The 27515-nt window shown below is 42.8% G+C and overlaps 1 pseudogene; it reads left to right on the top strand.

Moving 5' to 3' along the window:
* Nucleotides 1-19634: 19634 nt before the first annotated feature.
* On the top strand, nucleotides 19635-20258 carry LOC105480234 (phosphoglycerate mutase 1-like; annotated as a pseudogene).
* Nucleotides 20259-27515: the final 7257 nt, after the last annotated feature.

Here is a 27515-nt window from a genome sequence, read left to right as displayed (position 1 = left end):
CATCTTAAAATAGAAGAAAGCATAAGACTTTGAGCAATACTGCTCATTGTTTATCTGAAATGGATGTCCTAATAGACATAATCTTTTGTCCATTACTGACAAATTAGATTTGGAGTTTTCAACTCCTATTTTATTCAGTTATAGGCTTTCAGTTACAAATGATTAGTGGCTGTAATTGTCCTGATTTCACCAGATAATGCTTCCATTTTTAGGAAGCAAAGGTTTCCTGGTAGACGTGGCACTCTCCAGTTGCTAAGCACAATTTACAGCATTCCTCTCATTCTCCTAATGTTTCTGACAAACCCCAGGCATTGTTGAGAAAGATTCAGTTTACAATGTGGCTTTTATTTTTTATAATAATAATATTATTTGTTTTTTGGCCTAAAATGATCACCAAGGTACTAGAGAAGTCTTTTTTTTTTCCTTTTTCCTTTTTTGAGATGGAGTTTCACTCTGTCTCCCAGGCTGGAGTGCAGTATGCGGTGGTGCGGCCTTGGCTCACTGCAACCTCCACCTCCCAGGTACGAGCGATTCTCCTGCCTCAACCTCCCTAGTAGATGGAATTACAGACGTGTGCCACCATGCCCAGCTAATTTTTGTATTTTTAATAGAGATGGGGACTCATCATGTTGGCCAAGCTGGTCTTGAACTCCTGACCTCAAAAGACCCACCCACCTTGGCCTCACAGAGTGCTGGGATTACAGGCATGAGCCACCATGGCCTAGGGAAGTCTTAAAGAGAGTTTATATTCATCTCCCTATATTACTATAATTGCTATTATTTTGCTTTCTGGTCATATCACTTAAAAAATTGAATAACTGAAAAGCAAATTGAGTAAAAGCGCTATCCAATACATAGATAGAAATTATACATTACCTAATGAAAAATGTGACCAACATCATCTTCTCTGTAGTGAGATTGTGGTGTCCCACCAAAATGCCTTCGCCAAGGCCAGTGGACCCACTCAGTTGCTGAGAGTGTTGGTGACTAATGGCTCACAGCTGCCCCCGTCACAGAATTGCTCTGGCAGAAGAGGAGCCATCTGGCCTGGAGTATTTCACCCCCAGCCCACCCAGGGCAGCCCACAGCCATTGAGTGACTGACATGGGGGCATACAAGGTTCACCCTGTTGCCTCAAGCTGGGACTAACCCTGTAGTACAATTCATGCTCAGAGTTTCCAATGAGATAAGCAGAGGCTGACGCCAGCTGAGACCAGTTTCTTGCTTAGCTCTTCCACCCTCCATCCTATTTCTTTTTCTCACCTTTCTTCTAAGAACACTCCCTCCATAAATCATATGTATCTAATCCTTGTCGTCTCAGTCTCTGCCTGGAGGCAATCTGGCCTATGACATTCCCCCTACCAACTGTTGTGTGGGAATTCATGAAGAAGACAAGGACTAGTCTGGCTAGAATCACAAAAAAGTATATTGCCCTTAAAATGCAAACTCTATGAGGGCTGAGAGAGTGTCTATTTTGCTCATCAGTGTTCCTAGCACTCAGCACTTAGCACAATGCATGGCACATAATAGGTGCTCAAGAGGTGTCTTAGTTCAGGCTGCTATAATGAATTGCCGTAGACTGACTTACAAAGAGCAGAAATTCATTTCTCACAGTTCTGGAAGCTAGAAGTTCAAGGTTAAGGTGCTACAGGTTCAGGATTATCTGGTGAGGGCTGGTGTCTTGATTTATAGATGATATATTCTCACTGTGTCCCCACATGGCAGAAGGGATATGGGAACCCTTCGGAATATCTTTTATAAGGGTGCCAATCCCATTCGTGAGGGTTCCACCCTTATGACCTAGACACCCCTCAAATGCCCCCACCTCCTAATACTATCAAATTGGGAATTAGGATTTCAACATATGAATTTTGGGGTGGGGAGACACAAGCATTCAGTGTATAGCAAGAGACATTATGAGATCAGGCAATGTGGTATCTCAGGTCAAGCTTTATGGAGTCACTTTTATAAAGATGCACAGGACAGGACTCTCTGTGATAGAATCTCTTGTTTTTGTCTATCCTGAAATTTTAGCTTTTATTCTGGGCAACCAGCCCTCTCTGTCTTTTGGTTCAGCTGGGGCTGACCTTACCCCAGTCACTGCCTAACAATGAAGATAAGACTGAGGAGGGCAGAGCTGATGGCATCATTTGAGCTCCTAGATTCGAGTGTGACTGAAGACAGCTATAACTGTGAATCTTTAGTTTAATGAACATATATACTGTCTTGTTATGCTTAAGTTAATTTGTATTGTGTTTCTGGCACTTGTGACCATCTGGACTAATAATACATGCTTCTATCTACATTGCAAAATATTTTATTGTTCAACCTATCCCCATCCCTGTTACTAACAACCTACATCCCAAACAGCTGGGGAGGAGAGAAGATAGCTTGCCTGTGAAACCTGATTTTTCCTGCCGAATGAGAGATGCTTACCCAGGGGAGGGTGCATGTCTTCAGGCACTTTATCTGATGATATCTGTGTCTTTAATCAGTATCTGAAAACCCCTTGTCCAGATGAAAATATTCTACTTGACCTCTGGGACCAGAAAATACTGCATCCTGAAGCAACCTTTCTTATGTTTACCTCAGAGAAAAAGAAGTAGGAGTTATATTGAATGTACTTAGGTAGATTTGGTTTAAATTGTTAAATAGATCAAGAAAAGGAAAATCAGCCCCAAAACATAAAAACCTAGAACTGGTCTGTGAGATTTGGTCGTAAAAAAGCTTTAATGAACTTTTCTCCCTAAGTAAGATAAACTAGTGGAGCCAACTCCATTTAGCCTCCCACTGGAGTAAGGCTTAGGAGACAATGCAGTGAATGAGCCACAACCCCTCAATTCTCATGTGTCAGCCACAGCCCACTGAGTTCCCACAAGGATCCAACCATTGAACATGAAGAACAGGGCGGCAGCAGTTTCGTTACAGGAAAAGAGGGATATCAAAGTCCTGTCCTCTTCACACTACGTACATTGTTCGTCATAACAAGAGTCCTGCGGTGGAAAAACAGACTGGGTAGAGAAAGTTGGTGCCGCTGATTCTTTCTTTGGCTTCTTTGCCCTAACACTCAAACGCCTGGCTTCTTCTCCCTTTTTAGTTGAGTGCTTAATGTATTAAACTATGTGGAAGTACAAAGGAGAGTGTTAGTGACCATTTCTTTGGCCCAGATTTCACTAGAGAAATCAGAAGTGCCTTCCAGGACAATCTGGTTTGTCTCAACTCCATTCGAATATCTTCTTCTAAGGCCTATGCTATCAAAAACTGTTTTGAGTTCCTGTAAAGTTGCCTGATAGACTCAGTGGAAAGGTTTTTGTTTTGCTTTTAAAGTAAACGAGAGAAATTGATTCCAAGTCGAGTTAAAGAAGGGCTTCATTAAGGAATCAAGTGATTTTCAGGGATGAGTTATAGAGTGATGAATATTCCTTAATAATTGAGTCTAAGAGGCCGGGAGCAGTGGCTCATGCCTGTAATCCCAGCACTTTGGGAGGCTGAGGTGGATGGATCACCTGAGGTTAGGAGTTTGAGACCAGCCTGGCCAACATGGTGAAACTCTGTCTCTACTAAAAATATAAAAATTAGATGGCCATGGTGGCGCACGCCTGTAGTCCCAGCTACTCAGGAGGCTGAGGCAGAATTGCCTGAACCCAGGAGGCAGAGGTTGCAGTTAGCCGAGATCGTGCCACTGCACTCCAGCCTGGGTGACAACACCATCTCAAATAATAATAATAATAATAATTGAGTCTAAGAACTTATTGTGAAGATTTGACCAGAAAAGTGACAAAAATGGCTATCTGTGGCCGGGCGCGGTGGCTCACGCCTGTAATCCCAGCACTTTGGAGGCCGAGGAGGGCGGACCACAAGGTCAGGAGATTGAGACCATCCTGGCTAACAGGGTGAAACCCCGTCTCTACTAAAAATACAAAAAATTAATCGGGCGTGGTGGCAGGTGCCTGTAGTTCCAGCTACTCGGGAGGCTGAGGCAGGAGAATGGCATGAACCTGGGAGGCAGAGCTGCAGTGAGCCGAGATTACGCCACTGCACTCCAGCCTGGGCAACAGAGCAAGACTCCATCTCAAAAAAAAAAAAAAAAGGCTATCTGTGGGAAAGTTCTAATGCACATGTTTTGGTTAAAAATATTAGAAAGAAACAACCTAAATGTTCATAAATGATCATGAATGGATAAACAAATTGTGGTATATCCATACAATGGAATATCATTCAGAAATAATAGGAGAAAGGAAGGATGTATACATGCACAATGTGGATGAACCTCAAAAGCCAGGCACAAAAGGTCACATATTGCATGATTCTGTGTATATGAAATACCCAGAATAGATCAATTCATAGAGACAGAAAACAGATTGGTGGTTGCTAGGGGCTGGAAGGAAGGGCATGGGGAGTAACTGCCTAATGGGTATGGGGGTTCCCTTTGGGGCAATGAAAGTGTTTTGAAACTAGATTGATGCAGTGGTTGTACAATATTGTGATATTAATGCCACTGAACTGTTTCCTTTAAACGGCTCATGTTATGATATGTGAATTTTATCTCAACAAAAACAACAAATGACAAGAATGGGTATCCCTACCTCTATTATCAACCCTCTTAAGGAGCACAGCAGGGACAGGTGTATTTCCTGGGCTTAGCACTGCAGTTGGAGCTTCTATCCCAGGCGCCATCCAAGCCGGGTAGGAGGAGCCTATGGTTTGTGGTGTGATCAACTTTGATAGCCCTCCTTGGACCCCTGTTCTGAGCAAAGCTGTCTAACCCCACGACCACCCACCAGCAGTTTCCATCTATTCCTTGCCCTGAACAACTCCCAACATGGTATCCACTAATTCGTTGCCAATCTCCAGAATCACAAGCCTCAAAAATTAACCAACATGGGGTGGGGATGACAGTTTGAGGAAAAGAAATGTAAAGTTGTCAGAGGTCAGTGACTAAGAATAACTCACTGAATGCTTTCACACACTCTCATACACTAATTGTGAGAATGTAAATTGATTCAGCAATTGTAGAAAGCCATTGAGCAATGCGTTTCCGAAGCCTTTAAAATGATCATATCCTTTGACCTAATTATTGCTCATCTATACGTTTATTCTTAGGAAAGAGATGTTAATTAGACGAAGAATCAGCTACATGGAGGTTCATTCAGTATTATTTATAATAGCAGAAAATTAGAGACAATCTAGAGCCCCCCAAAAGGGTAACATTGTGATATATCCATGAAACGCAATACTGCTTTGTTTCTCTAGCAATGATCACTTACTATCTCTCATGGAATTTGTGAGCAGGAACTCAGGCAGCAGGGAGTGGGGATGGTCTATCTCTACTCTGTAATGCCTGAGGCTTTAACTGGAAGACCTAAAGTCTGCTATCTTGGAAGACTTGTTTGCTCACATATTGGCAGACGCCGGTATGAGCTAGAAACCCAAGTGGGTCAGTCAGCTGGAACATTCACATATGGCCTTTCCATATAGACCCGACTTCCTCACAAATGTAGTTTGGTTCCAAGGGCAAAAAACAAAAAATAAAAAAAAGAACCATGTTGTCTTTATGAACTAGCCTTGGAAGGCACACAGCATCACTTATGCCACATTCTATTGACTGTGTCAGTTCCAAATTCTGGCCAGGTTCAAAGGGAGGAAACAAAGACCTCACTTCTTGATGGAGGCATGTGAATGTCACACTGTAAGGAGAGCAGATATGTGAATGTGGGTATCTTTGGAAAATACGATGTGACTGTAACTAGTCATATCTTAAAAGAATATCTAATGGTATGGGGAAATGTCCATGATATGTCACAAAATTTAAAAATCAGTTTACGAAGCAGTATGTGTAGTATAATCCCACTTTGAATGAAAAAGATATAGTCACAAATACCAGCAGTGGTTCTTTTAGGGAAACAGGAGCCCAGGAGAGCCAGAGTAACATCACTTTAATATCAACTCCCTCTTGGGACTAACAAGGCACATTCCTTGTGGATCATGATATATAGTCATAAAATATTTACCACAGAGGAAACAGTTTAAAGATACCTGCAAGGACACACTCGAAAGTCCAGATGTCCCAATACCCATAACAATATATGCTTTCAAGATAATTACAGTTATGCTTTGATGTACTTGTACACTAAAATGTCAAGGATCATTTTATTTTCCTTCCTTCCTTCCTTCCTTCCTTCCTTCCTTCCTTCCTTCCTTCCTTCCTTCCTTCCTTCCTTTCTTTCGACAGGGTCTCACTATGTTGCCCAGGCTGGTCTCAAACTCCTGGGTTCAAGCAATTCTCCTGCCTTGGCCTACCAAACTGCTGGTATTATAGAAGGATAGTTTTCTTTAAATCAACAGAATAATAAATTTTGTCATGCTCTCAGCCCACCTGCACATAGACATACCTTAGCTTTGCTTTTATGTAGACTAGACCCTATATAAGAAAAACTTTAAAACAAAGACAAGGCAGTCTTCCTCTTGCTTTCTGAGGATGCCCTACTCTGTAACTGAGTAGCTTTCGATAATTTCAATATCTCTTCTTACTGTACTCTGTGATGTGCCTTGAATTCCTTCCTGTGTGAGATCTAAGAACCCTCTCTTGGGGTCTGGAATCAATATCCCTTTTCCAGCAACAGTTCTCTCTAGGATGTAGAATAACAGGAAATGTTTAATTCCATCTTTATTATTTTCTATATTTTCCAACATTTCCAAAATAAACATGTATTAATTCCATAATTAGATAATAAAATAAAAATAAAAATACCTAGTCAATTTTTTTTTTGAGACAGAGTTTCACTCTGTTGTCCAGGCTGGAGTGCAGTGGCACAATCTTGGCTCACTGCAGCCTCCGCCTCTAGGATTCAAGCCATTCTCCTGCCTCAGCCTTGCAAGTAGCTGGGATTACAGGTGTGCACCACCATGCCTGGCGAATTTTTGTATTTTTAGTAGAGGTGGGGTCTCACCATGTTGGCCAAGCTGGTCTTGAACTCCTGACCTCAAATGATTCACCTGCCTTGGTCTCCCAAAGTGCTGGGATTACAGGAGTGAGCTACTGTGCCCGACCATTTTATTTTTAAATGAGCTGCTCTGCCTTAGGATACTTTAGAGATTCTTTACCTTAGTGTGTCATGTATCTTCTGCCCCACATTTCAGAGAATGGTAGGCTTTCCTCATGTTGAAGGCCAGTCCCACAGCTAGCATGTCTGTTCTTGCCTTCACTTTGGGACTTTACTCAATTTATTACTTCCTGTCTCTCCACTGGCTTCATCTTTTTCTTTAATCCTTGATCTTTCCTCTTTGTTTAAAAGTATTTTTGAATGCCCAAACTTTAAGAATTAAAATATTTATTTGACTTCAATATCTACTACTCTATCTCTGTTCTGAAAAGAATCATCTACACTGGTTTTCTCTATTTTCTCACTTCCAGTTCTTTTCTCAGCTCTCCACAATATGCCTTCTGGCCTCACTACTCAATGTAAACTGCCCTGGGAAGGGTCAACAGTGGTTGCCGGATAATTAAATCCAGTGAAACCAGAGGTCACAAACTGGGGACTGTGGACGTGCTCTTGTCCATGAATGGATTTCTCTTGGGCTTCCTAGTTCTTTCAAATTTTTGAGTTGATTGCAACATTTGAAAATTGGGACAGTCCATATAAAAATGCAGAATTCCAGCCTCTCTTTTAAAATTGGAAGCTCTAACAATACTAGCCCCACCTTCTTGCATGGAAACATCCCCTTGAGTAGACTAGTAGCTGCCTCCCAAAGAGGATACCTGCTCTCCAGGGCCACTTAGGCCCCGCTTGGGTTTGACTTGTAGATATTTGTAGATTTGGACCTGTAGATACTTGATCACATTGGCTTTTGGCTTATGGATATTTGAGTTTTAGGCCTTCACTTTTATTAAAGTTAACTTGTAAGTGTCATCATCAAGGTTAAGACTAAAATTGTGTCTTTGTTAGTGTTCCTCCAAAAGTAGACACTGAGACTAGGATTGGGTGCAAGTAGTTTATTTGAAAAGTGATTCGTAAAAGCTTGGTGAGAGAGAAGGGAAGTGAGTCAGAGAAGAATGAAAGACAATACAAGGTGAATTAATGAGCCGGAGGCTAGGGCAGGCACCTAGGCCTCCCTCCTGAGGGACCTTCTGAGAGGAGAAGTAGAACCAGTAGTTGAGGACGCTGGGGTGTTTGTCTACCAGCTCCTGTCCCTCACTGGAACCACTCCTGGAGCATTAAGTCTCTGGCACTTCCAGGCAGTCCTGCTGACTTGCTGCACGGGCCCACAGCCAGAGAAGGGCCTGTCAGAGACATGCAGATGTGTAGGGTAGGAAGCTGCAGGCCTGTGGAAACTGTAGGTGACTGCCAGGTGCACAGTGGGCGGGGCCCTGACAATGTCTACAGAAAGCTGATTTCATCTCATTTCCCCACCGTGCCTGGCACCGAGTTAGGACTTCATATATGTGAGTGGTTGGAAGTTCTTGGTTTTCTCATGCTTACCCCGATGACTTCTTATTGGAAATAAGATGAATTTAAATGAGTAATTGTATAATTCCAGTTTGTTTGAGTCTCCCTGTGTAAGTGGTAGTTGGGGCGGGGAGGGGAGGAGGGAGATTACTGAAATCATCCATTCTCTGCCTGTAGGCAGATCACAGCTCTCCTTGGGAGCACTCTTGTTGGTTCTCTGAGTACAGCGTTGGATTTAATAGTCAGGAAAGTCTATTTTTACTTGGTGATGCCTCTGGGTGTTCTTCTGCAAGGCCCTGGCCTGGGTCCAAGTTGCTGTGGCACTGATTCCCAGCAGCATGTAGCCATAAGGACAAGGCATGAGTGAATTAAAGTTTAATTAAGGGTGAAACTCCAATATGGATGGAGCTGGCTGTGTCCTGCAGGGTAGTTAGTGAGGCAAGGGTTTGAAAGGGCACCACAAAGATCCCTGCTGATGTCAGACTCTCCTCCTAGGTATGTCCTCTTGGGCAGTTTTGTGGAACACCTTTTTTCCTCCCTGGCAGTAGAATAGAAAGATGTTGTAAACTAGCAGTGGAAACAAAGAATGCAGTGTGGGTGGCTTGGGGTAGCAAATGCAAGTGGCTTCTCATAGGTTCATCATCAAATTGGGTACCATGACTTGCAGGCTCCTCCTCCTGAGCCCTTCAAGCAGCCATCTGGGAAAGACCGGGTGGAAAAGCGTTCTTGGGCACAGACCTAACTTTCATGGGCGTCAATAAGCGTTTTGTCCCATGGTCTCCCTATTGCGGTGTAGGTGTGAAGTGGAGGAGGGTCAATTTCTGCAGTTTCTGTACCACTCAGGGAGCGTACTCAGAGCTGCAGTATTGGACTTCCCTGGCCATTTCATCCAGAGCAGGCTCCAAGGACCCCAGCAAATAGAGTGCATGGACCTTTACAGTAATATCAGCAATGCTAACAATAACTATACCGACAAAGTTCAGCAAGCAGTCACTGTGCAGAGTGCATGCTCAGGCAGTTATGCATCATCACACTCACTCATTCACTCCTCCCTGCAACACCGCAGCTCTGCCAGCACTTGCATCCTCCTTTTCACTCTCCCGGCCTAGTGATTTCTCACAAGGTCAGCTGAAACAAATCTCTGGCTTGCTCATTGCTCTGCTCTCCTCAGGGTCCCTCATGATCCCTCCTTTCAGACAGCTGCAGCTCCTACTACCAACGGCTTGATTATTTTCTTATTTCCCATCTCAAATTTCTGAAAGCAAGAACATCCTAGTCGGCTGGGACTGGAGACTTACGCAGTTTTAGAGACCCCCTTTAAGAAAGGAATAAAAGCATATGAATGAATGCAATACTAGGCTCAGGGGCAAGGAGGAGGCCTGGACAGGCGAGGCACCAGAAAGTCCCATTGTGTTTGTTTCAGGGTGAGTCGGCCTCCGCTAGAGTCTAATAATACATTTTTATTATGGTGGTTGGGGTGGAATGGGGTGACATGCCATGGTACCAAACCCAGTTATTTAAAGTTGGTGCATTTGAGTATGGTCCCTGTCTCTGATGTTCTCCTCTCCACCATGCAAGGAGACCCAGTCTTCCAGGATGGACTCGGCCACCTCACCATCTCATGTGTATTCATCCAGAAACTGGACTTGGGAGAAACTTCCCTGGGGCCTTGGGCTAAGAAGTACCCACTCCATGGAGTTCTGCGGGGAAAGGTGTAGCCATGAGGTAGGGAATCGTCAGTGGTCATTTGGTGTCCCATACATTCCTTGTTCCTTGTGTGTACAGCTCCCTTAAAGATGTTATGGGGATAAGGGATGGCTGGACCCAGCCAAGTTGGGGGCATTTGTAGGTTCATGGACTCAGGGCAAGCTGTTATTTTAAAACTATTGAAATCTTTCCATGGTTCCTAACACCCATCTCTGATTATTTCCCTAGGATAGGTGCCTGAATGTGAAAAGATATGAACATTTTAAGGAGCTTGACATAAAATTTCATTTGCATGAAATTCATTCAAATTCATTCAAATGTCATTTCAGAAAGTTGTACCAATTCACATTTTCTCCAAAGAGATGCATGTTTCCACTGCACAGCGGCTTTGCCAACAATGGATGCCACCATTTAAAATAAGCTCATTTATTGCTTTTTCTCTATATAGAAAAGTAATAATGATGTTCTTTATAAAAGCTTAAACGTTGACAGAAATATACAACTGAGAAAATGAAAGCCCTCCCATTCCTCCTACTCCCTTGGGTAGCGAATGAAGAGTGGCTTCTCATAGGTTCATCATCAAATAGGGCACCATGACTTCCAGGCTTCTCCTCCTGGACCCCTTAAGCAGCCATCTGGGAAAGACCAGGTGCAAAAAGGTTCTTGGTCACTGACCTGACTTTCATGGGTGTCGATGAACGTTTTGCTCCCACCTATCCAGAGATAACCACCATAAACAGATGAATATTTATTTATGCAGGTATCTTCTGCATTTGTTATGATGAAATTTTGGGGCTTTATTTTTTAAACAAAATGATGTCATGCCAGACATACTTCTTCAAAACTGGCGTTTTTAGTGTTCCACATGGATTTCTTCTTGGCCCTCTTCTCTATACATTCCTAAAGAAACTCATTCATTCATAGCTTTAAAAATGTTCTGTGGACAATGAGATCACTTGGACTCGGGAAGGGGAACATCACACACCAGGGCCTATCATGGGGAGGGATTGCACTGGGAGTTATACCTGATGTAAATGACGAGTTGATGGGTGCTGACGAGTTGATGGGTGCAGCACAGCAACATGGCACGAGTATACATATGTAACAAACCTGCACGTTATGCACATGTACCCTAGAACTTAAAGTATAATAATAATAATAAAAAATAAAAATAAAATTAAAAAAAAATGTTCTGTGGGCTGATACCTCCTGAATTTATGTCTTCTCTGAGCTCTAGACTTACAAATCCAACTACTTGCTTGACATCTCTGATTGGATGTCTCTTAGGCAGTTAAAACTTAACATGTTCAGGGCAGGCGTGATATCTCACGCCTGTAATCCCAGCACTTTGGGAGGCTGAGGTGGGAGGAATACTTGAGCCCAGGATTTTAATACCAGTTGGGCAGCATAGTGAGACCCTGTCTGTATTAAAAAAAAAAAAAATTCAACATGTTAAAAATGGAATTCTTGTTTCCACTCCTCAATCCTGTCTTTCTACCCCAGCCTCCCTCATTTTAATAATGTCACTCCCAGCCACCCAATTTCTAAAGATCGAATCCTGGAAGTCATCTTTTCCTTGCCACTTATGGCCAACACAACAGCAAGTCCTGTTAGTTCTATCTCCAAGCCAGTCTCTTGTCCACTTGCTTCTCTGCCTCTTTACCACCATCATTCCACCTGTACCACTGCAGTAGCCTCTCATTGGCCTTTTCGCCTCTGCTCTTGCTTCCTGTACATTCCTCTCTCTGATGAACAGCCATAATCAGCTTCTTAGAATAAATCCAATTGTTCTGCTCCCATGCTTGGAACTTGTCAATGCCCTCCAATAGCATTCATGCATCTTGCCATGGTCTGTGAGGGCCTGTCTAATTAGCCTCCCTCTCACCTTCACTCCTCTCATGCCAACCTACCTCCCCATCCTGTGCTCCAATCACACAGGTCCACTGCTTTCTCATGGGAAGACTTTGTGTTTGCCAAGCCCTCCTGAAGCTTGCCACCTCTCACTCTTTGCCTGCCTAAATCCTTTTCAGTTCTCATTGATTTAACCATTCTCCTGTTGTTTCAAAATTTTCAGTGTTATAAACAGTAGTGCATTGAACATCTGAATGCATTCAATTTTGTCCCATGGCTTGACTGTTTCCTTGGCATAAATTCCCAGAAGTGGAATTGCTAGAGGGAAGGGAATTCTTATGTTCAATTTTGGTGTGCACATCATTGTAATGTCTTCGTGATCCTGCTGATTTTCCTCCCTATATTCATCCTCTCAGGAGAAGGAGACCCCAGATGAGTGGTTTCAGTGCATGTGGTTTCCTGTTGTCAAGCAGGAAACCCCACTCCCTGCCTTCCAGGAGTGCAGATATCCCTAGGATGGGAGCCTGGAGGCCCCTCCAGGCCTGCCCGCAGTCTGAGTTAAGGGCTTTGTGGCGGTCTGTTTGGTGACTGGCCTTCCCCACTTTCTCCTTCTTCCATCTTTCACCAAAGTGTTGGAGCTATCTTTCTAGGCTGCCTTTGGCCCCATCTTTGTGATTATCTATCAGAAAAATGCTGCTGTTTCAGACAGACAGAGGGTACCTTTCCCTAGTTTCCAGAATGAAGGCAGGTTTTTCCATATTTTTATATTCTGTAGGCCAGTGTTTCAAACATGCCTGATCTCAAGAATCCTTCTGAGCACTTGTTAAAAATGTAAGCCCCTCTCCTCCACAGAGATTCGAGTTTAGGATCTGGGAGATGACAGGTCTCAAGAGTTCGCGTTTTTCACAGTGTCCTGGTAATTTTAATGAAGTTGTAGAAGTTTAGAAGGAAGTTTAGAAAATGATTCCACAGGTCATTTCCATGAGGAACTAGAAGCAGCTCCAGGTGTCCACCTCTAGTATTCACATTGCCATTTTATGCGTAAGTCTCACATTTCCTAAAAAGCATAACCAAGCACTTTCTATGGCAAGGCATTGAATTTGATGCCATACACATCATCTAATTTTGTGCCGAGAATAGTCATTGTGTCCTAGGCACAATTATCCTTAAGTTGCTGCTGAGAAAACTGAGGCTGTGAGAGACTGGCTGGCGTTAGCTTGATCAGGCCATAAAGCTTGAAAGTGGTGGAGCCGGAATCTGAATCCAGGGCTTCTGATTCTGAGTCCTGGTGTGGCAGGCCAGGTCTCAGTAACAGCTGAACAGGCCAGCCTCCATGACAACTGTTTCAGCACTGACTGAGTGGTTAGGTTAAATATTAAAAGTGGATAGAGCCAGTCTCCTTATACAAAGGCTGGAATGTAACAAAGCCCACCAAGAGTTTGGCCTAGGCCTTTCCTGGGCCTTGAAGCATGACACGATATTGAAGGAATTCTTAACAGGACCCATGTAGGATTAAACAGGTTTTACTGGGGGTCTGAAGAAACTCCTTAGACCTCCATAAACAAGTTTTACTGGGCGGGGGGGCAGGTTGGGGGTGGTCTAAAGGAACTCCTCAAACCTCCATGATTTAGCAGGAGACAAGATAAGGGTAATCACCCCGCATCTGGACCCATCTAGGTTAAGTAAATTTACTGAGGTTCCAGAGAAAGGTCTTCAAAACTCAGACCTTAGTTATAGTAGAAGAAGTTAACCACTTAGATGGTGAACTTTAGATGAATGCACACGTACACATAGACGTATAGCTTAGAAGGTATATAAGAAATGGAAATCTTTGTAATTTTAAGTTGGTCTGGCTACAGAAATAAACTCTCTTCTTTCCCAGTTCATCTGCAGCTCGTTACTAGGCCTCGAGAATAAGCAGCCCGACCCTCGGTTCCCTCCGGGAACACTGGGGCATCTCTAAAGCAATCACATTGATGCCTGTCATTATGCCACTCTGCACTGCCACGAACCTCTGCTCCTCAGAATGTGGCTGGCAAACCCACATGGCCAATATCCCCTGGAAGCTCGTTAAAAATGCAGAGCCTCGGGCTACTCCAGGCCTCCTGAGTCAGAATCTGCATTTTCTTTTTTCTTTCTTTCTTTTTTTTTTTTTTAGACAGAGTCTCGCTCTGTCACCCAGGCTGGAGTGCAGTAGCGCGATCTCGACTCACTGCAACCTCCGCCTCCTGGGTTCAAGCAATTCTCCTGCCTCAGCCTTCAGAGTAGCTGGGACGACAGGCGAGCGCCACCACGCCTAGCTAATTTTTTTGGTACTTTTAATAGAGACGGGGTTTCACCACGTTGGCCAAAATGGTCTTGATCTCTTGACCTTGTGATCTGCCCGCCTCAGCCTCCCAAAGTGTTGGGATTACAGGCGTGAGCCACTACACCCGGCCAGAATCTGCATTTTAATAAACTTGCCTGGTAACTCTCATTCATATTAAAGGAAAAGAAGCCCTCAGGAGGCTGCAGAGGGATTGGAGTTCAGGTCACTTAAGAGCGAGAGAGAAGGGGAATGAGTGTGTGTGTGTGTGTGTGTGAGTGTGTGTGTGTGTGTGTGTGTGTGTGTGCTTGTGCACACAGGGATATGTGTAGCTTGGAAAGGTCTAAGAGTTCAGAGGCACCATGTCCTCCCTCAGATAACATCACTGCCACTTCCTATTTGTTGGAAAAGCATTCCCAACTAAAGGCTAAGATTTTTAGCTCTTGAAATTGAGTTATGTGCAGACTGCTCGTTTGTGATCCAAAACGTCAGCCAAGAGACTGCACCGAGAGAAACCTCTCCAGGGAATGGCTGAGTAGCTTTTGCAAACATAGGGATACAGGAAAGCAAGTGCTTCTTCCTCCTGGGAGGTCTCTAGACTTCTGGAATGAGAGGTCCCCTGAGGGTGCATTGCCAGACATTTCTCTGCATCTTTAAAACCAAAGTTTTTATTTGTTATGTTTTTTCTTGAGTGCCTAGAGAATCTGAGAGTTTAGCCAGTATCATATAACCTCTCAACTTTTCTGACGTTGGGCCTTTTCTCTGAAACAAACTCAAAGACTAGCAAGCAAATTAGATGACTACAGTATGCAAAACATAAAGGCTAGACCGAAATGGGTCAATAGCACCCTCTCTTGGCCATGTGTGAGTACTGCATCTACTGGTTTTCAACTAGTACAAAATAAACCTGTGGATTTGTAGTTAACTAAAGCAGAGTAAAAATATCCCTGCCACACTGTGAGGCATAGAAACACCCAAGATAATGAGAAAGTGGAAAGGAAATGTTGTCTTCAAGGAAATCAGTTAACACCTGATTATATCCACATGCAATATTTGAATTAGTTTTGCCACAAGCAGTGAAAACAAATAAGGTTGAGGAGGATGCCCAGGGCAGTGCATATTTCTGAAGGCTTTGAGCAGGGCAATAGACCACAGAGCTCCCCAAGGAGTGGAGGACACCTTATTGAACAGGCATTAGAAAATGGTTGTATGTGGGCTGGGCGCGGTGGCTCACACCTGTAATCCCAGCACTTTGGGAGGCCGAGATAGGTGGATCACGAGGTCAAGAGATCGAGACCATCCTGGCTAACACGGTGAAACCCCGTCTCTACTAAAAATACAAAAAAAATTAGCCGGGCGTGGTGGCAGGTGCCTGTAGTCCCAGCTACTCGGGAGGCTGAGGCAGGAGCATGGCGTGAACCCAAGAGGCGGAGCTTGCAGTGAGCCAAGATTGCGCCACTGCACTCCAGCCTGGGCAACAGAAAAAAAAAAAAGAAAAAAAAAAAAGAAAAAAAGAAAATATTTGTATGTGAATGTTAACAAAAATACTAAATATCAAAATCTGTGGGCTGCGCAAGGGAAATTTACATCCTTAAGTGCTTTCAATAGAAAAGAAGTTAAAAGTTAATGGGCTAAGAAACTATCTTGAGAAGTTACAAAAAGAATATGCTAAGAAAGGAGGAGGAAGAAAACTCATAAGGGAAGAAATTAATAAAACAGAAAATAAACATTTCATAGGAAGAATCACTAAAGCTAGAAGTTGGTTTTTTGAAAAGATGAAAGAATAAAACTGATAAGCCTCTGGCAACACTGATCAAGGAAAAAAAAGAGAGAAAAGTTGCCCCCCTAAAAAAAAAAAAAAGGAGCTACAAAGGGTTAGTCCCAGAGTTCCACAGCTCTGCTTGTAAAAAGACAATTGTAATTCCACATTAGATGGCAAACCTTTCACATTTTCACATCCTTTTCCTCTTGGATTTCCATAAAGATAGCATGACCAATGTTTTCTTCCTTAACATTTAATAATGGAAAGCTAACATTTGTTAAATGCATATTATGTGCAAAGCACTATGCAATGAAATCCCCAGAATGGGTCCCTGAGGCTATCATCATCGTGTCCACTTTATAGATATGGAAACAGAGGCTTGGAAGATATGTCTCCCCTTTATATATATGGAAATTGAGATAACCCTCAGTTTGTTAAAAATCAACAAACTGAGGCTTGTTGATTTCTAATATGGCACAGCTAGAAATCAACGGCACCAGGATTTTGACTGGGCAATCAGGGCTTAGAACGTCTCCTGGTCACAGGAGCTGACAGCAGAGCCAGGACAGAATCTAGGCCTTTTAATAAAAACTCTTCATGACACCAACACTGCCTGTGCCAAAAAGGCAATTCTGAATGATGTTTTTATTTTTTTCTCTCCCTCTCTAAATTGAGCAGGGACGTGCTTTGCAACTCTGGAGGCAATTTTGGTTCTTAGACTCAGGCACTAGCATGGTCCTGACCACCTGGGGAAAATATCCAAGGACCTTAAGGCCAAGAGGCCTCTAACTCAGGTCTCTCTCTGGACTGCTTTGGAAATGTCTCTCTAAATAGGCTTTTGTCCACTGCTATTGGGGTAACCTACTTTCAGGGGCTTCACATGAAAACCTGAGGCCAACTATGGTGCTGCAAATACTATTTTAATTGGAATGAGCTGCTTAATCAAAAGTTCTTGGTTCAGTGTATGGTTCCTTCAAGTGCCACGATTCCTGTGTCACATTAAATCCAGGGTCAGCAAACTATGGACCTCAGACTAAATCTGTCCTACCTATTGTTTTAGTATGGTCCAAAAAGTATAGTTAACTATAGTTAAGAAAGAAATTTTCCCCCATTTAAAAATCGTTGGTGAAAAAAATCAAAAGGTGAATAGTATTTTGTGACATCTGAAAATTACATAAAATTGCAATTTTAGTGTCTATAAATAAAGTTTTATTGGAACACAGCCACATTTGTTCATTTATATACTCTACAGCAGCTTCTTGCTTCAATGGCAGCGTTGAGCAGTTGCAGCAGAGATCATACAACCTGTGAGCCTAAAATATTTACTATTAATATTTATAGAAAAAGTTTATGTTAAAGTATCATTACAGAACTTTATTTTATTTTTTCCTTTTCAATTTTTATTTTGGATTCAGGGGTACAAGTGCAGGTTTGTGACCTGGGTATATTGTGTGATGCTGAAATTTGGGGTCCAAATAATTCTGTCACTCAGATGCGGAGCATAGTACCCAACAGTTAGTTTTTTGACCCTTGCCCTCCTCCTTTCTTCCCTTCTCTGATAGTCCCCAGTGTCTATTGCTGCCATCGTTATGCCATGAGTACCTGACGTTTAGCTCCCAATTATAAGTGAGAACATGTGGTATTTGGTTTTCTGTTCCTGCTTTAATTTTTCTTAGGATAATGGCCTCCAGCTGCATCCATGTTGTTGCAAAGGACATGATTTCATTCTTTTATATATAGTATTCCATAGTGTATATATGCCACATTTTCTTTATCCAATCCACTGTTGATGGGCACCTAGGTTGATTCTATGACTTTGCTATTGTGAATAGTGCTGCAGTGAACATGTGAGTGCACGTGTCTTTTTGGTAGAATGATTTGCTTGTTTTTGGATGAATATACAGTGATGGGATTGCTGAGTCGAATGGTGGTTCTGTTTTAAATCTCCAAACTGCTTTCCACAGTGGCTGAACCAATTTACATTCCCACCAACGGTATTATAAGTGTTCCCTTTTCTCCTCCGCCTCACCAACATCTGTTGTTTTTTGACTTTTTAATAATGACCATTGTGATTGCTGCGGGCTGGTATCTCATTGTGGTTTTGATTTGCATTTCTCTTCTGATTAGTGACGATGAGCATTTTGTCATGTTTGTTGGCTGCTTGTATGTCTTCTTTGAAAAGTGTCTTCTCATATCTTTTGCCCATTTTTTAATGCAGTTCTTTGTTTTTTTTTGTGTGTGTTTAATTGTTTAAGTTTCTTATAGATTCTGGATATTAGACTTTTGTTGGATGCATAGTTTGCAAATATTTTCTCCCATTCTGTAGGTTGTCTTGTCTGTTTACTCTGCTGACAGTTTCCTCTGCTGTGCAGAAGCTCTTTAATTACCTCTCGTTTGTCAATTTTTTTTTGGTCACAATTGCTTTTGAGGACTTTGTCATAAATTCTTTCCTAAGGCCCATGTCCAGAGTGGTATTTCCTAGGCTTTCTTCTAGGATTCTTATACTAATTTAGATTTAATAGAAACCCATAGCAAGAAAAACAAGAAAAAGAAAACATTTTCAAAATAAATGTTGTTTATGTTTACATATTTTTAAATTATGTCTCTCTCTTTTCCTAGCAGAGGAAAACCCAATCATTGTGAGACTGCAAACACCTGGGCAGCTTACTTGGGTTTTATCATGGAGTTGCTCTGCCTTCAGGCATTTGGGGAGAAGGACTCTGGCTCAGGCTGGGATTTTAGGAGCCAAGTTGAGTGACAAAGTGGGTTAGGTAGTTTATAGTGTTGGTATAAAGATGAGATTGGGATACCATGAGCTGGGAAGATGGCTAGGACATTCAGTCACCCCTGATTCAAGACCTCCTGACAAGGCTCCTGAGAAAAATCTATGTACAGAACACAGCCTCAGATGAAAGGCAAAATGATACTTTGTAACTAGCTGAACTGGAAGAGACATAGACAAGCCAAAACAATCTTGGAAAAGAACAAAGTTAGAGGACTCACATTCCCAATTTCAAACTCACTACAAAGCTGCAGTAATTAAGACAGTGTGGTTTTGGCATGAAGATACATAAACAGATCAATGGAACAGAATTGTGAGTCCAGAAATAAACTCTCATCTATGGCCAACTGATTTTCAGTAAGGGTGCCAGGATGATTCAACAGGCGAAAGACTAGTCTTTTTAACAAATGATGCTGGAATAACTGGTTATCTACATGCACAAGCATGAATTTGGATTCCTACCTTATACCAATACACAGAAGTTAACTGAGACTGGACCAAAGACTTAAATGCGAGACCTAAAACTACACATTCCTAGAAGAAAACATGTGAATGAGGAATGACTGCTAATGGGTACAATGTTTCTTTGAGGGGGTGATGAAAATATTCCACAACTGATTGTAGTGATGTTGTACAACTTTGGGAATATACTAAAACCACACTGAACTGTGCACTTTAAATAGCTGAATTTTTTGCTATGTGAATTATATCTCAACAAAGCTGTTTAAAAAGACCTTGTGGCAGTGGCCTGGAGGGATCTGGGTCTGAGGGACCATGATCAGCCTGATACTTTTCTGTGAGGCGTGGTGGCTTGGGCAGTGGGAGAAAAAGCCATCTGGATCCTCTGCACAGTGCTGGATGCCATTGATCAGATGTGGCTGCCTGTAATGAGGACTTGGAATGAGTGCCACTATGGGGTTCTAACTGGCCTTAATAAAGCCGAAGCTGCTGCCAAGCATGAGGAGGCCTCGGTAAAGATCTGAAGGTGCTCCTATGATGTCTCATCACCTCTGATGGAGCCCAACCACCCCTTCTAAGGCAACACCAGTGAGAAGAGCAAATATGCAGATCTCACTAAAGATCAGCTACCCTCCTGTGAAAGTCTGAAGGATACTACTGCCATAGCTCTGCTCTTTGGAAAGAAGGAATAGTTTCCTGGATCAAGGAGGGGAAATGGGTACCGATTGCAGCTGATGGCAACAGCCTTCAGGGCATTGTCGAGCATCTGGAGGGTCTCTCTGAAGAGGCTGTCATGGAGCTGGACCTGCCAACTGGTATTCCCATTGTCTATATATTGGACAAGAACTTGAAGCCCACCAAGCCCATGTAGTTCCTGTGGGGGATGAAGAGACTGTGTGTAAAGCCGTGGAAGCTATGGCTGTTGGGAGCAAGGTCAAGAAATAAAGGCCAGCAGGCAGATTACTGTCCCAAGGAATGCCTTCTCTGCCTATCCTTTCCTCCGCACTTCTGCATATGTCACATTGACCACTTCATAGTCATTTTTTTTTTGAGATGGGGTCTCACTGTGTCAGCCAGTCTGGAGTACAGTGTCACACTCTCAGCTGACTGCAACCTCTGCCTCCCATGTTCAAGTGATCCTCTTGCTTCAGTTTCCCGAGTGGCTGGGACAATAGGAATATGGCACCATGCCTAGCTAATTTTTGTATTTTTAGTAGAGATGAGGTTTCACCATGTTGGCCAGGCTGGTCTCAAATTCCTGACCTCAGGTGATCCACCTGTCTCAGCCTCCCAAAGTGCTGGGATTACAGGCATGAGCCACCGTGCCCAGCCATAGTCATCTTAAGTTGTAGCTGCAGATGGGGACCAGTGGCTTCCATTTTCTTTTCAGCCATTTTATCTCCTACACCCACTGCCTTCATACAACTGGATTGGAATAGCGCCTCTGGGGCATGAGTTCTCAGTCCACACTGAGGGAAGGCTCCTCTTAGCCAAGAGAGTTCAGAGGTAGTAACTCTGGTTTTTGCCAGGGCTATGTTTACTAGGGACCAGCTTGAGAAGGGGAGAGGGAGGAACCATGCTAAGGCATGACCAATGAAGAAGCAAGAAGCAATGAAGCAAGAGTGCTTATTTGACCCCAGGAGCCAGTCCTGTGCCCTTCTGTGGTTAGGTCACTGACTTGGGTGGTGGGGTTAGTCATTTCATTGGAAGATAAATGTAACTTACATAGAAATGTTAAAAAAAAAAATCAACTGTTTCCTCCCTGATGCCAGAGAAGTTGGCTTTAGAAGGTTGGGATCAATCCTCAATTAAATTTATATGTTGCATTTACAAAATTTTGTTTGCTTGTTTGTTTGTTTGTTTGTTTTTGAGACGGAGTCTCACTCGTCACCCAGGCTGGAGTGCAGTGGCGAGATCTCGGCTCGCTGCAAGCTCCACCTCCCGGGTTCACGCCATTCTCCTGCCTCAGCCTCCCGAGTAGCTGGGACTACAGGCGCCCGCCACCACGCCTGGCTAATTAGGTATATTTTTATAGAGATGGGGTTTCACCATGTTAGCCAGGATGGTCTCGATCTCCTGACCTTGTGATCTGCCCGCCTTGGCCTCCCAAAGTGCTGGGATTACATGTGTGAGCCACCGCACCCGGCTACAAAATTTTTTATCTATAATATCTATATATAAGATATAGATATAATATATATAATTTTTATCTATATAAAATATAGATATTATGTATAAGTAAATGCAACACATGTGTGTATATATATGTTTGTAAAAGTAAATGCAACACATAAACTTAACACATAAACTTAAATTTTGTCTATATATATATGTGTGTACATATATTTGTGTGTATGTGTATATATATATATACACACACACACTATATATACACATTATATATCTATACACACACACACATACACATACACACAAACACTTTGGAGTTTCTAGTGGCAGTTGAAATAGTTAGTCCCATGTATGGTCATCAGAAAGTAAGCCATTCCTCATACCAACATGGGATATGCCTTTTGGCTTCTAAGGGTAGAAGTGCATTCTGCTGTATATTTTAGAATCCCTCCCCTGCCTTGTTTTGTGGCAGTGAAATGCCTCTTGAGCATGTCCAAGTGTGTCTTTCACTGTGCCTGATTTCTTAATCATGTTCTAGTTGTTTGCCCTGTCACATGGTCCCAGTATTCTTTTTCAGAATAACTGTACTACATTTTTTTTCTAGTTTAGTATAGTAAAGGAGTGATATGCAATTAAAAAGTCAAGATGATAAATTTTATGTTATGTATATTTTACCATATTATTTTTTCAGAGACAGGGTGTCACTCTGTCACCCAGGCTGGAGTGCAGAGGTGTGATAATAGCTTACTGCAGTTTCAAACCCCTGGGCTCAAGTAATCCTCCTGCCCCAGCTTCCCAATAGCTGGGACTACAGGTATGTGACACTACGCTTGGCTAATTTTTAAAATATTTTGTAGAGATGGGTCTTGCTTTGTTTCCCAGGCTGGCCTAGAACTCCTGGCTATAAGCCATCTTCTTGCCTGTGCCTTCCAAAGCACTGGGATTACAGGTGTGAGCCACTGCACCCAGCTTATTTTACCAATTAAAGAACACTTATTTTTTGTCCCAGTCACAACATATCTTTCTGGGTTTCTTTGATTACCTTTATAGTTTTGCCTTTCACAATTAGGTGTTCAATCCATCAGTAATCCACTAGCGTTTGTGGTGTGGAGTAGGGACCCAACTTTTTCTTCATTGAGCCAAATTTCCTAACACCTTCAACTAAATAATCCATCCTTTTCCCCATGGATACTTCTTGTGTGTGTAGAATGATTGTGATAAGAAGATAACTAAGTCTCACCCAGCATCTGGGCAAACAGGGCACTGGGAAAATGTCAGCAAAGGGCAAAGGGGCCTAGAACCCAAGTCTTTCCAAGGCCCTGGTAGAATATGTCCTTGCTAGGCATTCATTTTTCCAGCTTCCTTTCTCCTGGAACTGAACTCCCTTCTTCTTCCCCTACTCCAGGGGAGAAGCATGAAAGAAAGAGTAAGGAGGTGGCTTACCAGAAATAATTATGTTCAAGCAATCCTGTTACAAAAATCTAGTCTCTTCCCATTTCAGAGATGTACAAGCTCCAAATGTCTTCAAAATGGAAAATGACACACAGATACTTTATGTATAATAGATAAGACTGGAGTTTCTCCCAGAGGGTGAGTGGTGGTCACAGGGAGGGAGATTTACTCATTTGTACAATAGGTTTGAGCACCTATTGTATTTCAGACCCTGATCTAAACTGGGGTGGGAGGTCCAAAGATATCTTAAGTTGGGTTTCCCTAGAAGGCTATGATAAGGATGTAAGTGCTAGTAGTTTATTTGGGAGGTGATCTCAGAAAGCATAGGTAGAGGTATGGGAAAATGAGACAGAGAAGGGAAGGTAAGGGAGCCAATAAATGGTACTTTATTGACAGTTTACTGTTATTGGCAACTGAGGTCCAATCTTGCTGGGAAATCCTGGGAGTCAGTGTAGACCATGCTTCCATGCTTTTCTTACCTGAGGGTAAGTGAGCTGGGATACTTACATAGCAATTTCCACCTGCTATTGATTGAAGGTTGCTAGTGTAAGGGGTGCAGGGGGCAGGTGTTAACTCCCTAGTATTTCCAGCTGGGATACTTACATAGCAATTTCCATCTGCCGCTGATTGAAGGTTGCTAGTGTGAGGGGTGCAGGGGGCAGGTGTTAACTCCCTAGTATTTCCATCCTGCCCCAATCTCAAGTATTTCCCTCTCTTGCATGCTCCTGTGGGCAGGGAATGCCCTCAAGCAATGCTCGCAGTTGGACACAGATGCTTGCAGTTGGAGCATCCAGGGCACATCTGTGGGAAAGGTGAGTGCTAAGGGATATGGGTGAGGCACTGACTGCATCTCCTACAAGTATCTCTAGTATACCTTACATGTTAGTGGTAAGGAGATGCAAGGTAAACTAGCAAAACAATGAGCAAGATGTTGTTAAATAAAGATAAATATTATAAAGAAAACAAAATACAGGGTGCTGTGTTAGGGATGGGTGGTGAGGGGCTTATTTAGATTAGGTGGTCAGAGATGGGCTCCTTCAGATGAGGTTTGAACTGAAATTGAGGGACAAGAAGGGAGATGGGGAGCAGGGCAGAGTTTTCCGGACCAACTGAATGAACATGGAATGCAAATGCTTTAAGGTTGAAGACCAGTGGGTCTGGTCATGTGTGTAGTGGAGAGTCAGAGAGTAGATGGCGAGAACAAGGGATAGGCAGGGAACAGGTGATGTGGCATCCTGTAAGCCACTGTAATATGTTTGGAGTTAATGTTAAGTACAACGAGAAGCCTTCAGAAGATTTTGTGCAGAGAACTGATATAATCTCACTTGAATTTTAGAGAAAACTCAGGCTTCTGTGTTGTGAATGATTCAAGAAGACCAGCTGGAGAGCTACTGTAGTAATCCAGGTGCAAAACAATGGTGCTTGTCAGGTGCACTAGTCAGAAGTTGGGGTAGGGGAAAGGATGGATATGGTACATTTTGCATGTAGAAACAGTAAGACCCCATTAGATCGGACGGGATAGAGGCAGTAAAGGAAGGGAAGATTCAAAGATAAAGTTTTAAGTTTGAGCAATTCTATGGATGGCAGTGCCATTTACTTAGATGAGGCCGACTGGGGAAAGAGTTTGGGGGTAAAGAAACAGGCTCTTACTTTGTTTGCTGAAGGGAATGTGAGATCAATGGTTTTCTTTTCTTCTATTTGAAAGACTGGCAGTATTAGATAACGTTTCCATCTGATGAAAATGATCCAGTAGACAGGAAGAACTCATGATTCGGAAGAAAGGAGGTAATTACAGTGGTAATTTATGGAGAAGAGGAGATGGTACCCAGGACACAAATGGAGGGATTTGTTTTGATGGGTGGAGCAAGTGTACTTCATGCCTTGTATGGGAAAGAGGACAGAGTATGCAACACTGCCTCCAAAGGGTAGATTTGGAGGTGGGAAAATGAAGACGGTCAAATATCTCAATGACGGATAAGACAAAGCCTTCACCTTGCTCAGTGGAGAATGGAGGAGGGACTGGTAAAGGGAAAGGAAGAAAGAAAAGCCATCTTTCCCCCTGCCCCACCGCCAGCTATCTCTAGGTGTTATGTGCTGTTGTGGAGCAGTCAGATAAGGTTAGGTTGAACAAGGATTGGACTGGGGTTTTGTCAAATGAATTAAAAAAAAAAAAAAAAAAAGGAGAAAGGATCAAGGGGAGATGATATTTGCAAGGGGTGTGATTGTGATGGTAAGCCAGGGAATCTATGCTGGGTCATGATGTCTCTGAAGAGAATTACATGAGCTGATGCATGTAGAATTCTCAGAGCTGGGCCTACAATGTAAGTGTTGGAAAGGAATTAGCTATTTTTATTAATGCAAGAGAAGTGAGAAAATGAGGGGCAATGCTTGATAACAATGTAAAAAGGCCCAAAGGATCTGCTGTTAAAGAGATAGTAAGTTTTCTAAAGTAATACCTCTTAACACCTCTTGTGGGGATCTCTAACCAGGGGCCCATCTGGTGATGCTGCTGTTGATTCCTGTGGGACCAAATCCCTAGAGCACCATTTCCAGGTTACTACTGAGCCCTCATTTGCCCTCCCCTACCTGTGCAGGTGAGATCTGCCAGAGGCTCTGCAAGTGAGTACGTTCCTAATGATTAGTTTTCCAAATGAGTCCTGTTCTGGGTTCTTCAGATCTACTGGAATGGCATCATGTATTGTGGCATTGAGGGCTTTTAAGGAATCCTGACACTACTTTTCCCAGACAAAAGTCTTTAGGCAACCTTGTAAGTGAAAGGCATATTAACTTGTGTTTTGGCCTAAGACAGAGGTTTAGACTGACAGCACTGACTATTTAGGGTGTGTGTATCCAAATTCCAGATTGTGTTTCTCAGCAAGCGACAATTTAGGAGTCCTGACTGTTTTCTAGCTTAATCATTCATTCCCTGAAGACTATAAACAGAAGTCTCTGTTTACATTTAAATTCCTGCTACCACCACCATGGTAGATAGCAGCTGAGGTACTTTATATATCCCCAGGGCAAGACCATGAAAACATTGTTGTCTCTCCCAGGTAAAGAAAAATTGCAATTGATTTATATGAATTATAATAATAAATGATTGGCTAGATTAATTTCTGGATCACATTTGAGTGATGACAAAATCAAACCTGTCAGCTGGTGCTTTCATGATGACTGCAACTTAAACCTTCGTAATGTATGTAAACTGCCAGGAGTCTCCCAGTTGTTTAAGTGGCCACAAGGGGGTGATAAAGGACTGCATACTTGCAGGAATCGGCCCCCTTCAATTTCTTCTGTAATAGCATCATTCACCGGGTACCCTGTATTTCATTACAACATACTTCATCTACCAAGTGGGCTATTACTGGTTCCCATTCAGTGTGTCTGGCCACTCATTTACTATTCTTCATGATGCTAGTATTGGGCTAAGCTTTTCCGTGTTTTTTAACAAGTCAATGGCAGTGATGCACTAAGAGTGGATGTTTATGATCAGGAAGTGGGTGGGGGTGGGTCTTTTTTTTCTTTTTCTTTTTTTTTTTAATTTTAATTTTGAGACAGAGTCTTGCTCTGTCACCCAGGCTGGGTGCAGTGATGTGATCTCGGCTCACTACAACCTCCGCCTCCCTGGTTTAACTGATTCTCTTGCCTCAGCTTCCTGAGTGTGCCACCATGCCTGGCTAATTTTTGTATTTTTAATAGAAAAATTACAGGTGGCTCACACTTGTAATCTCAGCATTTTGGGAGGCTGAAGCAGGCGGATCACCTGAGGTCGGGAGTTCGAGATCAGCCTGAACAACATGGAGAAACCCTGTCTCTACTAAAAACACAAGATTAGCTGGGCATGGTGGCGCATGCCTGTAATCCCAGCGACTCAGGAGGCTGAGGCAGGAGAATAGCTTGAACCCGGGAGGCGGAGGTTGTGGTGAGCTGAGATCGCGCCATTGCACTCCAGCCTAGGCAACAAGAGTGAAACTCTGTCTCAAAAATAAATAAATAAATAAATAAATAAATAAATAAATAAATAGATAGATAGATAGATAAATAAAAACGTTTTTAAAAAGTTCTCTCTCTACTCTCCAGACAATATGTTGTTCCTTGCTCAGTGGACTCGGGAGGTGGGGTCTGGGGTCCTGGTAAGAATGGGTAAAGGACACATGGAGACAAACTCTGGGATTAAAGCTAGCCTCCTTCTGGACCATTCTATAGACCCGAGGCCCTTCAAAACCTTCTAGGCTAGAACAGGGAGCTGCAGTTGAAGTCCAGCGTGAGGCCTGAGATCAATTAGATTCCCTGTGGGGGCTTTAAACTTCTTTTGTGCCTTGAATGAATGGCGCTCTTCTATATATGTCATTGCTTTTTGCATGAAATATGTCTGTAGGCTGTTCACTAGTTTGAGATGAAGGCACCTAGATCCAGCATCATGCAGCATCAGGGCCCTCAGTTCACAGGGTGCAGAGTTATCTACATACCACAGCAGATCTACTGCTACCCGTGGTAGGTTCAAAATCAGACTGACGACTTACCAGGTGAGCCAACCTGACCCACAATGGCATCCTTACAAGCCAATGCTGAGTTTAAATTGCCATTTCAGTTTTTTTTTTTTTTGAAATGGAGTTTCAC

This window comes from Macaca nemestrina, chromosome 2 (genome assembly GCF_043159975.1).
Source record: "Macaca nemestrina isolate mMacNem1 chromosome 2, mMacNem.hap1, whole genome shotgun sequence".
Classification (NCBI taxonomy): Eukaryota; Metazoa; Chordata; class Mammalia; order Primates; family Cercopithecidae; genus Macaca; species Macaca nemestrina.
This window is presented reverse-complemented; position numbering and strand designations above follow the sequence as displayed.